This window comes from Euleptes europaea, chromosome 2, assembly GCF_029931775.1.
Source record: "Euleptes europaea isolate rEulEur1 chromosome 2, rEulEur1.hap1, whole genome shotgun sequence".
Classification (NCBI taxonomy): Eukaryota; Metazoa; Chordata; class Lepidosauria; order Squamata; family Sphaerodactylidae; genus Euleptes; species Euleptes europaea.
The window spans coordinates 102277207-102291470 of NC_079313.1; the positions used below are offsets into that span (position 1 = coordinate 102277207).

Consider the following 14264-nt stretch of genomic DNA (forward strand, 5'->3'; position numbering starts at 1 on the left):
TTTGTTTCCTGCATTCAGGAAAACCCACCCATCCTCTTAACCCTGCTGTGTAGCTCGACTAGATTCAGTTTCGATTTTGGGCTGTGTTGCAATGCTGGCTTGAACGAAGAAACAGAAAGAAGCTGCAGTATAGAAGCCCAGTTAGAAAGCAGAAACCTATTTTGGATACATTCAACCATAATTTGCTACAAATCTTTTCATAAACTAGCAAACGGAGGTAACCAACAATGTCGGCTCTGTTTTCTTTCCCAGCACATTCATCATGAGATGCCAAAAGTGTCACTATTTCACCAATCAAGTTCTCCATGTAGCCTATTAAAACAATTTTTAGTTATTTGCTTAGTTTTTTTTTGTCTGACTTTCATGCTGAGGCCCATGGCGGATTACAGGATACATAACAGTACATTCAGCATAAAACAACCAATAATCATAAAACAGCACACAATAACCAATGGATAATGCAATAGGTGTAGGATTACAGAACAATGCGAACAACAAACTAAGCAAGGTATACTTTAAACAATACATACAGTGGATTACAATGGATAACAATAACAAAGAAGAAGCAGGTGATACCTACAGTAATCATTGCAATGGACCACAATCCTATTCCATTATAAAGATACTCTCCTGGCTGTTCCATTCTACTGTAGTTCTAATTTTTTTTTTTAATGCGCCCTTAAACATTACAGTCCTGTACATTCTGCAGAAGTGTGGGAGCCTTCATGACCTCACCACCACTAAAAATGCACGTGGATTGACAATCTTAGCCATTTGGCGGCATCCGTGCCATGTTGCGCCGTGATAAAGTGGCACGGATGCCGGCACGGGGGCAATTATACCAGAGCTTTTCCTATTCCCAGGGACCATCATTCCACTCTGGGACCTGTCATTCCAGTAGCAGAACACTTCTGCTTCTCCCACCTGGCATGTTCAGTCTGTGCTGGTAAAGACCAGGAATGCAGTTACCTCTGCCTATACCTTGATAGTGAAAAGCTGACACAGAGGTAAAGCTCCAAGATTTGTACATGAAAAAGACTGAGATTTTCTGACACACAGTACTTCTTAGAGATACCAAAACGTGAAATTACATTCTGAGGTAATTTTAAATTTTGGATCAAATCCGGAGGAAATTAAATTTTAAAATACAATGCGAAATCTAGCCATGACTTTTAGTTCTAATAGATTGGACATTTTTCTATTGCTTATGTTTAATTTTTTTTAATGAGCTAGCATGGCCCATGAGATTTAATTTTTACATTCTAAGTGTGAACAAAACACCGTGTCATAACAAAACACTGTCCAGTAATTACCAGCCTTTGCACTGATTTATCTACTGCGTGTGTTATATTGGAACTGAAAAGTAAAACCACTTGATGATATAGTTAGAGACATGGACCTTTCAGGTCAAGTTTTAAAAATTCATCGCTCAGCCTTAATCTAGGCTCACTGTGTAATCTTGACCAAGTCACTATAGTTTTTTCTAATTTACCTCTCAGGGCTCTTTGGGGATATTTGTATATTTACTTCATTTGTACCCTGTCTTTCTTCCCAACAGAGACTCAAAACGAGGGAAGGGGCCTGGTTGTACTCTCTTGCCCAGGGCCTACAAAACCCTGGAACTGGCCCTGCCTCTTCCAAGGAGGTCTGGGTGGCATACGTTGTTCTTCATTCCCCATTTTATACTTGCAAAAACCCTGTGAGATAGGTTAGGCTGAGAGACAGTGACGGGCCCAAGGTCACTCAGCAAACATTCATGACAGAGAACACCTGAGGTCAGGTCTCCCAGATCCTAATCCATAGGGTTGCCAGCTCCAGGTTGGGAGATTTTGGGGGTGGAGTCTGAGGAGGGTGGGGTTTAGAGAGGGGAGGGCCTTCAATGTCATAGAGTCCAATTACCAAAGCAGCCATTTTCTCCAGGGGAACTGATTTCTATTGACTGGAGATCAATTGTAATAGAGGGAGATCTCCAGCCACTTGCCTTTCTGTGTACATTTGGGTTTGACTACCTGGAGGTCGGCAACCCTACTAATCTAGCATTCTAGCCAATCCAATACACTGCCTCCCTGTTGGATGTCATGCAAATTAATGACCCCCAACTTCAAAGCTACCATTATCTTGTTCCTTGGCTTCAAACAGATACTGAATAGCACTGACAACGGTACTGAATCCTGCTATATTCAATGCAATAGATTCTAGGGAGATTATTCAGAATCTCCAAGGGTGACTACCTGTGTTTGACAGGATTATAAAAACACACCCTGAAATCACCAGAAAGCCAACTCTAAGATCCCAGCCAAGTATTTTAAATTGTTCAAAAGGATGTAGTGATTGACTGTCGGGCAGGTTCCTGGTGAGGTGCCATAATTTTTTTTCTAAATAAATATTTTTTTAAAAATAAAAGCTGCCAATAATTCCAGTGAGCCAGCGTGGTGTCATGGTTAAAAGTGGTGGACTCCAACCAGGAGAACCAGCTTCAATTCCCCACTCCTCCGCATGAAGCCTGCTGGGTGGCCTTGGGCCAGTCACAGTTCTTTCAGAACTCTCTCAACCCACGCAGAGGCAGGCAAGAGCAAACCACCTCTGAACATCTCTTGCCTTGAAAACCCTGTGGGGTTGCCATAAGTCATCTGTGATTTTATAGCAAAAAGAAGAACAAAATAAGTCCAGTGGAATCAGGAGACAAGAATGATCTTTGTCAGTCTTCAGATGCAGATCATCCACCATGGCTACCCAGGCATGAAGCCAGATTGAAAAGGATCAAGGAACAATGCATCATTCAGCAATGCCTGGAGTTGCTCTGCCACCGCAGGCTCACTCGTGCTGCCCAAGTACAACACTTAGGACACTGGTCTAAAACTGGCCATCCTTATCCAGGGAAGGTTATTTTGTCTAGCAGCAGCAGCAGCAGCAAAAAACCAAAAAAACCAAAACTGATTCTTCCAATCACTGAAGGAAAGGAGCCTCTGACAAAAAACAAAAACTATCTATCTATCTATCTATCTATCTATCTATCTATCTATCTATCTATCTATCTATCTATCTTCTGTTCAATAGACTACTTGGCTCTTAATGGCTGGATGCCAAAGCATTACTAACAACAAATTATATTCATTCCAAAACCCAAACAAAAATATGGAAAACTGTAACTGTGTTTATTTCTTCAATCTAAGAGAAATTTAAATATTTCTATAAATTGGTTAATACTAACGGGAGACTCTAAAGCACTGGTTCCCAACCAGGGGTCCGTGGACCCCCAGGGGTCCGCGAGAACTAAATTAAGGTCCGCGAAACAAAGTTATAAACCCCGTAATAAATTAATATTTTCAATTAAAAGTTCTCTATTATAAAATATATATATTCAAATATTATTCTAAGTTTAATGTTTAGCTAACAGTTATGATTAAAGTTTATTTTCAAATTCTCCGAATTTTAATTTTGATTTTTGGGGTCCCTGCACCGAACAAAAAAGTCCTAGTGGTCCCTGGTCAAAAAAAGGTTGGGAACCACTGCTCTAAAGGACTTGTGGGGGACACCTCATTTTCCCCTGTATCTCTACCCCACTATTCCTTCCTTCTGTCCTCCTGGCTGCCCCCATATCCGGTCTCCTTTACCTGCTTCCTCCTATCCTTCCCATCCACCAGCCAACCTACCTTTATTCCTCCCAATCTTCAGCTATAGTTATTATTTACTTCATTTATACCCCACCTTTCTTTCCAATGGGGACCCAAAGGAGTTTACAACATTCTCTTGTCCTCTGTTTGATCCTCACAACAACCCTGTGAGGTAAATTAGGCTGGGAATGTGGGACTGGCCCAGTGTGCATCCATGGCAGAGTGGGGATTCAAATCTGGATCTCTCAGATCTTAGTCTGAAACACTGAAATGACGTTTTCGAAATAACACTGACATCTGTTTGTCTGTCAACAATAGCACTAACAATTACACATTGTGTGTTCCTCATTTTACCTCCATGCCTCGGGAGCAAGCACATTACTATTTGTACTAGTTCAACTGAAAACAATGAGGAATGCACAGATTTTCATGGGAAAATAATGTATTTGACTCATTAGTGGCAACATTTGCAGAAATAGAATTTTAAAAATTACACGCATCACAAGGTTGAACTGAGAACAAGACCTTTTCACATTTCGTACACAGTTATTGACTTTGTCTGTCTTGTTTGTCTTCTTCCCAGCCAGATTCTGAATCTGGAAGTGACCCTAGCTGGGGAAACACACATTTGAAGGGAATATCGGAGGGTTTGGGAGGAATTAAGAACTCGCCCTTCCACTAATTTTGTCTTGTAAATGTCCGTTAGCCCCCACATTCCTGTAATCTCAGCACCTGTGCAGCTGAAACTACTCTTTGCTCATAATGATTTATACTTCTGCTCTTAATACATGTTTGAGTTTAACCCAGGCAACCCAACTTCCTAAAGTGTGGGGGGGTAGATGCTCCTCTGACTCCAAGGGCGAAAATGCATGGTTGCTTTAGCCTCCTTTATTCTGTTTCAGCCAGGATCGAACACATGCGTTTCGCCGAACGGGCATTTGATCCTGGCTGAATCCTGGCTGAAACAGGGAATAAAGGAGGCTAATGTGACCATGCGTTTTCACCCCAAGTTTCCTCTCCTGGCCACTGCAGAGAGAGAAAAAAGGTTATTTCAAAATGTAAAAAGGAAAAAGAGGGGGGAAATTCCCCATTGAAAACAGCGAGGCTGGGCCACCAAGAAAAATGGTGCAGCCTTGCCGCTGCTCAAGGGGGCATTCCCAGGGCGAACAAGGTTAGGAAGCTGCCCAAGGGCAGCTCTGCCCCTGAGAACGCCTCCCCCACACTGGCGCAGCTGTTCTCTTCTGGGATTTAGTTCCCGGACTGGCTGCGCTGGCTGGCGGAGCTCTGTTGCTCCTGGATGCCGGTGTGTTTGCCCCTGCGCTGGCTTGCCACTTTATTCCGTGATAAAGTGGCACCTACGCTGGCACGGGGTCATGCCGGCTCCTATAGACATTTCCTACCCACCCCCAGGATTGCAACCATAGTCTGAAACTGAATTGATCAGAGTATGATTATTTTTACAACACTACCTGAATGGTCTTTTATGTTTTTACCAAAATTAATTTTACAGAAAATCTACCAACTCATTTATACCATCTTTCTCTTCATGGGGATCCAAAGCGGCATACTTCAGAAGTCCCTTGCTGGCTCTGGTAGAGTGGGCTCTGGTGCTGCTGGAACATTGCCAGAGGCACCTCTGTGGTGCTGGGCTCTCCCTGGTGCTGCCCCCCCCCCGGTTCCCCTCAGCCACCAGGCTCGGCTCCTCGGGTTCTTTCCCTGATGACTCCAAGTCTGAATCACTGGGCTGGTCAGAGGGCATCATGGACACCCACAGCAGGGCGGGGGAGAGCCTTTCTAGCTTCTTGTGTTGACTTGGTCAGCTGTCTTTTTGTATATTTTATTTGGCTTGAACTTATGGTATATTGGTGGGGAGAGAGCTTCTTAAGCAAATAAGTTCTGTTAAGTTTTTAAACATGTCCTTGAAAATAAAGAGAGCTTTAGCCTTTCTTCAGTGTTGGTATTGACCTTAGGTGGCTGTTTTAAAACTGAATAAATAGAAATAGTCTGATGAAGAACTACTTGAAATGTACATCTATGGTATGTGTACTTGAAATGGAGTTTGGCTGCAAACCATAGTTTGTCATGTGTATTACTCCTTATTTGTTTTTCTTATGTTTCTACAATTACACCCTTTATTTTTCTGTATATTTACACATTTGTTGATGGTATATTGACTATTGTTTACAATTATATGCTTGTCTCATTTTTCATATTGTGAGATCCTGTTTTCATTTTGTAGTTTCCAGTAGACCCGTTTTTTATATACCTTCTTGTACTTGTGTACTTTGTTTTTATTCTTATATTTGTTATTTAGACATACTGGTAGCATTGTCTAGAAACACAAGTGGGTACATATATTCATTAAAAGATGTCTGATGATGCTGTGAATGTGCTTGGAGCTTTGTTTTAACTTATATGTTACTGTAGCATATGAGTGGATCAAATGCTAACATACGCTGTAGTCACTGGCACTGAACCTCCTCCTCCTCCAGTGCTCCTAAAGGCACTTCTACTGAATATGATCAATCAGTCTTTAACCTTGTCTTGTTCCAAAAACCATAACCTTGGTCTTGTGATTTATTGTTATATGTTCTTGCATACCTTTCTAAGCAAGTGATTCATCCCTATCTGCATTTAGGTTACAAAGTCCTCTAAGCCCTATTCTCTCTTATCAGTGCTCGTATATAGTACTTTCACCTGCTTCAGGAGCCTTTTGTCAATATTTGTGAGACTTTCCACAGCCAATCTTCCAGGTCAAACGCTGCCTTTAAGTCTACAAACAATACAAGCTGGTTGCCTTTTTGCAAGTTTTTAAAAAATTACACAGCAAACAATGACTGCTTGATCTATGGTATGTGTATTAAGTGCCTATGGGGACCCTATGAATTAATAACCCCCAAAAAACCCTATGTGCTCTTTCCCATTTGAAAGCCTGCTTATTCCTTGTCAGCTATTTTGGTTTGAATCCTATAAACAAGTTCCATGCATGCTAGTCTCTGCTGTAGAGCGCACTTCCTCTTGTGCTAGCGCTGCTGTTTGCACAAGACCAATGGAGGAGGATCCCAGAGTGCTCAAATTATGCTTGTGTTCACTTCAGAACAGGCAGTTCAACTACCGCTAGTGCATAACTTACCTTCCACTAACATCTGAGTGAGTGGCCAGCCTGCTCACCACTAGGAGTCAGTCAGTGCCTTGTGTTTGGATGTCTTGCCCTTCCTTCACAGCCCTGGCTTTTGGTATTCTACTTCCTGTCCTGGCATGGCTGACTGACCTCTGATTACAGCTGACTGTGGTAAAACTTGCTCTTCTAGGGGAAGAACTGTACACTGCATGTAAGTGTGCTTATGCTTAACAAACAAGGCCAGTGACTGTTTTTCCTAGGGAAAAAGAAGCTTTGAGAGGGATACAGAGCTACGCCCTTATTCTGCTCACCTTTTCTTCACCCCACATCACTCCAAATCTTCTCCACCCCAAACCACTCCAAAGCCATTTCCTCCCCCCTTCATTCGCAAGTAACATGTAATTAAGCCCTGATCATGCCTCCTTCTTATGTGCATTGTCTTGGATTTTAAGCATCTGGTTTCGATTTATTTATTAATTAAAATATTTGTACCCTGCCTTTCCTCTTGGTTCAAGGCAGCTTACAGGTAATAGTTAATGCATCACAGATTGAAAACATGTAAAATAAACCACCCAAATAAAAATAAATACATAAATAAAAGCAGATAGTTTTTAATATTCTTGGGTATTACCCCAACTTTGCAAATAAGGCCCCTCCCCTTGTATTGTAAGCCATCTCCTTTCCCTCAAGAGTTACTACTGTGTGCAAAAGGAAAAAATCCCGATATTACACTGCAATATGATGTGCCCAGAATAGCATCATCACACTGTTTTATAATAAACAAGAGGAAAAAATTGTAAATTAGTGCCAAATAGACATTAAGAACTGGTGCCATGCACACCCTCACATACCCATGGAGTGCAGCACTCAGTCGCTACGTGTCAACCTGCACCAGAAAAGTGGAATGTGTTGTTTAGTATGGGCATAATTGAAGAACAGTGTTACAATATTACTCTGACAAAAAACACCTCTATTGTGTTGGTGTCAACAACATTAACGAATTGTCAGGAACAGGCGTCTGTCCCTAGCATCCCATAAGCAAACTCATCCAGACAGGTAGCTCTGAAGCAGTAATACTTTATTAGGAGCAAAAAGACAGATTAAAGGACTGACTGCCTACAGGCAGGTGAGGCTGGTAATGGCGAAACATAGGTAGGTGACATGTTTAAAAGCACTACAGGCTGTGAAGGTAAACATGGCTAAGCAACCCTGAGATAAGGATTCCCAGGAAGGAAGACTAAACATTAGAGCGCAACTGTGGAAAACAGGACGAGCCAAACTGTACACAGGGTTTACAGGCATGAGAACCAAGGACTTGACGTGCAGCCAGAAACTGGCCTACTCATGTCAAGAGCCTTCACTCCTGCTGACAGCAAAGGCCTGACACAAATAAGTTGCAGAAGGTGGGTTTGTTGTGAAAATACACAGGAAAGGTTGTTTCCTTTCACTGAAGCGCAAGGCATACCTTACCTTCCAGACCCATGAAAAACAGTGGCTTGGCAACACCATGCCAGAAAAGATTTTTCTTTCTGGGCAGTGTGTGATTTAAGCACATGTGGAAGACAACATCATGTGGAACAACAAAAAGCACACAACTCAGGGTGCTGGAACGGAAAAACCTCCAAGTGGAAAGGAGGTGTCCTGTCTGCTATTTCTCATACAAGAAGCAACAAGCACAGCTGCACTGGGTGTAGCTGGCTGCTGCTAAGCCCAAACGCTATTGATTCAAAGTCAAATAATGGAGATGATTATTTCATGTGCGTGCCCCTTGTCAAAGAAACAGCCACAATAGGGGCTGAACCTCCCTAGGTTTCAGGAATTCTGGGGACAGCTTATCCCTTAAGGGAAGGTGACTACAAAGACTGATTTCCTGCTACTCTCTGGAGCTGTGCACTGATAAAATGTAACTCTGAATTAGGCCACTGTGTCTTATTGCCATTTTAAGCTGCTTGTCACTTTAGCTACTAAATTTTACAATCATTTTGCCATAATTCTGGTATCAGCCACTTGTGAAAAGCAAAGCTGAAGCATATCCACCCACCCCTAATAATTTTAAGCACTTAACTAAAGTATGGGTTCTGTGTATTTTCTGCCTTTTCCTCATGGAGGAGTACAGGGGGTTGTGGGAGACTGTGGATCATTCCATATAATCATAAGCACTAATAATTGCCCTCTTTGTGCTTACTTCCTGAATGTTAAGTGGTGGAATGGGCAGAGTACATTTTCTAGTAATTTCTGATAAAATTGGCTTACCATTAATCCCAGATCTTTTTGTTCTTAGTACAGAGCATTATCTCATTCTGGGCTTATGTTTTCCGAAATGTTTAAAAATGTGTAGCTTGTTGCTTCTATCCCTCCCCATTTCCACATTAAGATGTTGATTGAGCATTTATTTATTGCCTCAAGTACTGAACCAAGATACATATCAGAAGGAAGATAGATCAGTGCCTCAAGTTCACTGCTTTCTTTCCCAAAATAGGTATTTAGAATAGGAAACCTGAAAAAGATACAGGTGGCCATTATTTTTTTACCCAAGTGCAAACAGCTAGACATCATACTACGGTAAATGGGTTCAAAATGAAAAATCCATTACAAACTATACACTGAAGATGACAGAGAGGGATCATGATATATGCTCTCAAGGAACCTATGTATTCTATACAATCCAGGCCCAGTCTAGGTGTTCTTTTTTACACAATACTCTGATGCTTTCGTTGCATTCCTTTCTAAGAAAGGAGATCCCAGTGACACTAGCCTCTAATTAACAAGGTTTTCTCCTCTCACATGACATCCCGCATGGTGATAAAATAACTAAGGCCATCTCTTACATGCCTCCTCTCTACCCCATGACTTCCACCTGTCCTTATTTGAAGATATTTGAATGTATTCCCAAGGGCTGGAAACTCCCTCCACAACACATATAATCAAGAGTCTATTCACTGCCATTCCCCCTCCCCTTCAGGAACACGAAATGTGTTGTCTATTATTCCCCTGCTTCTATATTTTACAATGCAATCATCCTGCCAACTTGTTCTCTGTTGCTTTCCACTTTCCTGTGTATTCTGAGTGTTAGCTCCCTTGCCATACTCAGTCCCGCCTTGCTTGGCAGATTCCACCTGCCTCTTCCCCTGAACCTGTTCCTAAGCTTTTAAGTGGACTTTTACTTGGATCCCTGTTCTGGCCTGTGCATGCATCTTGGAACTCCAAGGCAGCAAGCCTAAGCAGGTCTAAGTAAGTCCCTTTTTCCCCCCAATAGGACCTGTTCCCAAGGAAGTGTTTTTAGCATTGCAGCTTAAGCCTCTTTGTTTCTGCAGGTCCAAGATCTTGAACCTGTGGGCACTATTGGAGTTTTGAGAATAGAGAGTAGGTACAACCAGAAAATGTTGGGAGGCTGCAAGTAAAACATCCCCCTATAATAAAGATAGCTTCAGAGGTTAGCCATGCTGGCATCATGAAGGCAGCTGTTTCTGAATAGGTGCTCCCTGCAAGACACGAAGGTGATGCCTCTTGGGTTCTCTTGAAGCATCACCTGCTCCTGTGAAGTGGAGGAGAGCCAGAACTTTTAGGGAAGAAATAAACGGGCACCCAGAAAACTGGCAGTGGGCACCATATTACAGGCACCACACGGGGATTGCTGCTGTAATGTGATATGTTGGTTGCCCAGCAATGCCCCTCTGAAATTTACATTGGCTATACTGGATAGTCTCTGCACATCAGAATAAGTGAGGAGACATTTAACATTAAAAACAGAGACACTCAGAAAACAGTGAGGAGCATTTCAATGTCCCTAATGTTCAATAACAGATTTAAGAGGCTGCAGTGCTTCATTAAAAATTATATTTAAATTCATACAGATTGTATACTATTGGGCTCAATAGGGACTAGAGATTATTAATTCACTGCAAAGAGTAACTGTCTGTTCTTATAGGCTTTAATACACTACTAAAAGTTACCAACAAATGGAGTGGTCCATACTTATCCTGGGTCATTAACTCTTTTGACTGGATCTTGTTTTCAACTGTGCTCTGCAACTTTCATACCTCCTGACCTCTCTTTCTAATAACTCTTGTGCCCTTCTGTCTGTTTGGGTATAGATTTCTCTGCTAACTGAATGTAATGCTTCATTCTTTCGACAAACTTGGCTGTAGCTTACAAATGCTTATACACATGTTCATCTTTAAGCTGCCTTCACAGGACTTATTTGTTGTTGTAATTTTGGCTGAAAAAGACAAACTCAGCTACTCCCCCTGAACATGTGCTGGAGTACAAAGGCAGCTTCAAGCTGGACAGAGCAGCGTAACAGAGGCACCAGATTAGCCTATTAGAGAATAGCAGTGGATTCTTCCCATGAGCAGTCATCTGATTACAAACCAGAGGCTGAAGAGATGCAAAACCATTCACTGTGACACAAAATGAAACTTCTTGTGTTTGACCCTAGGGTAGACATGAGGCCCTCGGTTACTAGGTTGAAACAGCTGTCTCCTCTTGGCGTTGTTGTGACAGGCAGAGACACAACTACAGCTCTTCTTTCCCCACTCCTTCTAACAGCTACACAACAGTCAGAAAACCAACACAGGAACTTTTGTCAAAGGCTTTCACGGTCAGAGTCCATTGGTTCTTGTAGGTTATCCGGGCTGTGTGACCGTGGTCTTGGTATTTCCTTTCCTGACGTTTCGCCAGCAGCTGTGGCAGGCATCTTCAGAGGAGTAACACTGAAGGACAGTTTCTCTCAGTGTCAAGTGTGTAGGAAGAGTAATATATAGTCAGAAAGGGGGGAGGGAACTCACAATTTCTCTGCTCAGAGGAGGCTCACCTTGATGTCAGCATCACGAGAGGCACCAGAAGGCATTCTTTGGCAGAACTGTGACAATGTTCCTTAATCAAAGAAAGCCCCCATGATGGGAATGCCAGAAAGCAGTTGTAAACAATGACATGCAACTGGCAATGTAAAATTCCATTAGTTCGTTGAGAGCTTAGGAAGATTGGACTTGGCTTTGTGCACTGAAGATATTTTGCAATTCATAATCATCAACATAGGGGGTCTTCCAGCTTCCAAACTGCTGAATGTGTCGGAACCAAACAGTGTCAAGTCTTTCTGCATGGCAAACTGACAAGGGCCTCATGCTTTGTGCTGGATTCTGAAAAACTGTCATGTTCACAGTTCAAACCCAACCCCTTTCTGACTATAGATTACTCTTCCTACACCCTTGACACTGAGAGACACTTCAGGGTTACTCCTCTGAAGATGCCTGCCACAGCTGCTGGCGAAACGTCAGGAAAGAAAATGCCAAGACCACGGTCACACAGCCCGGATAACCTACGAGAACCAACACAGGAACTTTTCCCTGCCTGAAGATGTGACGACAGTGGAAACCTCACTTGTGGAAGGTTTCCCCGCCGCGCCACTGCTCAAGGCAAAGAGTCTCCGTACAGGCGACATCCAGCATTACACGAGTGACCCGCCTGCGCTCCGTGGGACGGCCCGAGAGAGGGAAAGGGGGCTCTGCCCTTCCCCCCCGCTGACGGCGCCTGAGATGACCCTGTCCTCCTCCGCCGCCTCTTCCCCACCCCCTCCACGCTGAAACTCGACCCTCCCAGGCGAGGTGAAGGAGGCGCGTTATTTACCGTCCCCGCTCGCTCGCTCTCCCGCGGCTGCCTCATCCCCTCGCAGCGCCTCCGGCCATGGCCGCCTCCCTCTCGCAGGGCGGGGCCGGCGGCACTGGCCGAGGCGGTTGAAAGGCCGGCGCGCGTGCCCCGCCGGCGCCTCCCCACCGCCCATGCGCGTTCCTCGACTCAGCCTCCCGCCAGTCCCGGCGCGCCCCCGCTGCCGTTGGTTGTCGCGCTCCCTCCCTAAGCAACCACCGCCTGCCCCTTGTTTACGGCCGCCGCAAAAGCGACGTAAAAGCGCCGCCTGGGCGAGGAGGCTGGTTGAGGTAGATGCCGGGTGTTCTTTATAGTCTTGGGGCGGGCGGGGTGATGGTGGGAGGGGGGCTCGGTTTCCGCCGGCGCTGAGTGCCCTTCAGGCTGGGCAGAGGCCGGTACGAGTGCCCGCCTGGGTCGCTCGGGGTCTCCGCGCGAAGAGGGACCGGCGTCGGTGGGTGTGCTTGCTCGCTCGCTCCTCTCCGAGCCCGCGGACTCTCGCGTAGGGATGAGGGCGGCTTGCGCTGGGCCGGGTCTCGGAGGGTGGGTGCTTCGCCCTTGCTTTTCCCCCTTCTCCGGCGGTGGCGCCGCAGTTCGTGCCCTGCCGGTCAGCTCTGGGACCCCTGCAGTCAAAGCAGACCGTCTTCGAGCGCCAGGAAAAGTCACACAACAAGCACGCCCCCCCCTCCTCCAATGCATGCACCGGGTTTCTGTCAGGTACAGGTATGACTCGCTCAACTCGCCCAGTGCCTGGAGTTAACTCTGTGTCAGACCCGCCGGGCTGGCTAGCGCAGGGCCATTTACCCTGCCTGGCAGAGCCCTTCAGTGTCTCGGGCAGAAAGATCTTTTCTCTTATCAGAGACCATATAGAGCATGTGTTTGTGTCTTTTGTTTATGGCTCTTCTCAAGGGAGCGGATTTTGCTCAGGTAGAGCATCTGCTTGGCATGCAAGAAGGCCCCAGGTTCAATCCCCAGCATCTCCAGTTAAAGGGACTAGGCAAGTAGGTGATGGGAAAGACCCCTGTCTGAGATCCTGGAGAGCTGCTGCTGGTCTGAGTAGACAATACTGACTTTGATGGACCAAGGGTCTGATTCAGTATATGGCAGCTTCATGTGTTCAAGTCCTTTGCATTGTGTGCCTTGGGCAGCAAGAGCGTGATCATAGAATCAGAGTTGGAAGGAACCACCAGGGTCATCTAGTCTGTACTTTCCCTTTTTCAAGATCGATTGCAGGATTACCTCATTGCTCTTTTGAGATATATTTTCTATGTCCTGATTAAGTGGGGTGGTGACCAGTAGTTGCAGCTGGCCTTGGACTGGACACTGTACTTTCCTTATATTTTTTAATGCTTTGGATTCCACACACACTCAACTGTAGTATTTTTTTATTTACGTAATCTAGATTCTGCATCCTCCCCAATGGGGACATAAAGCAGCTTAAATCATTGGCCCAAGGTGACCCAGCAAACTTACGTAGCACAATGGGGATTTGAACCTGGGTCTCCCAGATACTTGAACCAACACTATTCCATATACTGGCTTCTAACTGCAGTTGTTGTAAACTGCAATGTGTTGATAGCCTTCTATGTAAACATTCTGTGACTGAAACCTTCCAGAAGGTATTATAAAACTGCAAAATACTTAAAGCTGTGAATTTAAAGAGTTTGCAATATATGTTTTGTATAATCCAAAAAAGTTTATATTAGTTTCTTTTATTTTATCTATTTATTTTGGTAAACCCCCACCCCTTCCCTTTTCTTATGTATGTAGTTACTCTTTATAAAATGATTTTTTTTGTAATGTGTAGTCAGATGCCTTGGTCCTGCACTAATAGGAAGGAACTAATCAATTAGTGTTCTATATTAGAATGTTTTTTTCTAATGGAAGAC

General features: G+C 44.2%; 1 protein-coding gene across 3 annotated transcripts in view; it reads left to right on the forward strand.

The window, feature by feature from the left end:
- Positions 1-12570: 12570 nt before the first annotated feature.
- The window catches only part of CEPT1 (choline/ethanolamine phosphotransferase 1), a 31739-nt gene continuing 30045 nt past the window's right edge, over positions 12571-14264 (forward strand). For 2 of the 3 annotated variants that reach the window (XM_056844975.1, XM_056844974.1), the window contains exon 1: positions 12574-12668. The gene's annotated coding sequence lies outside the window, so the exon portion shown is untranslated. Of the gene's footprint in view, positions 12669-14264 lie in introns of all 3 variants that reach the window. The other variant, XM_056844976.1, reaches the window with a different exon arrangement.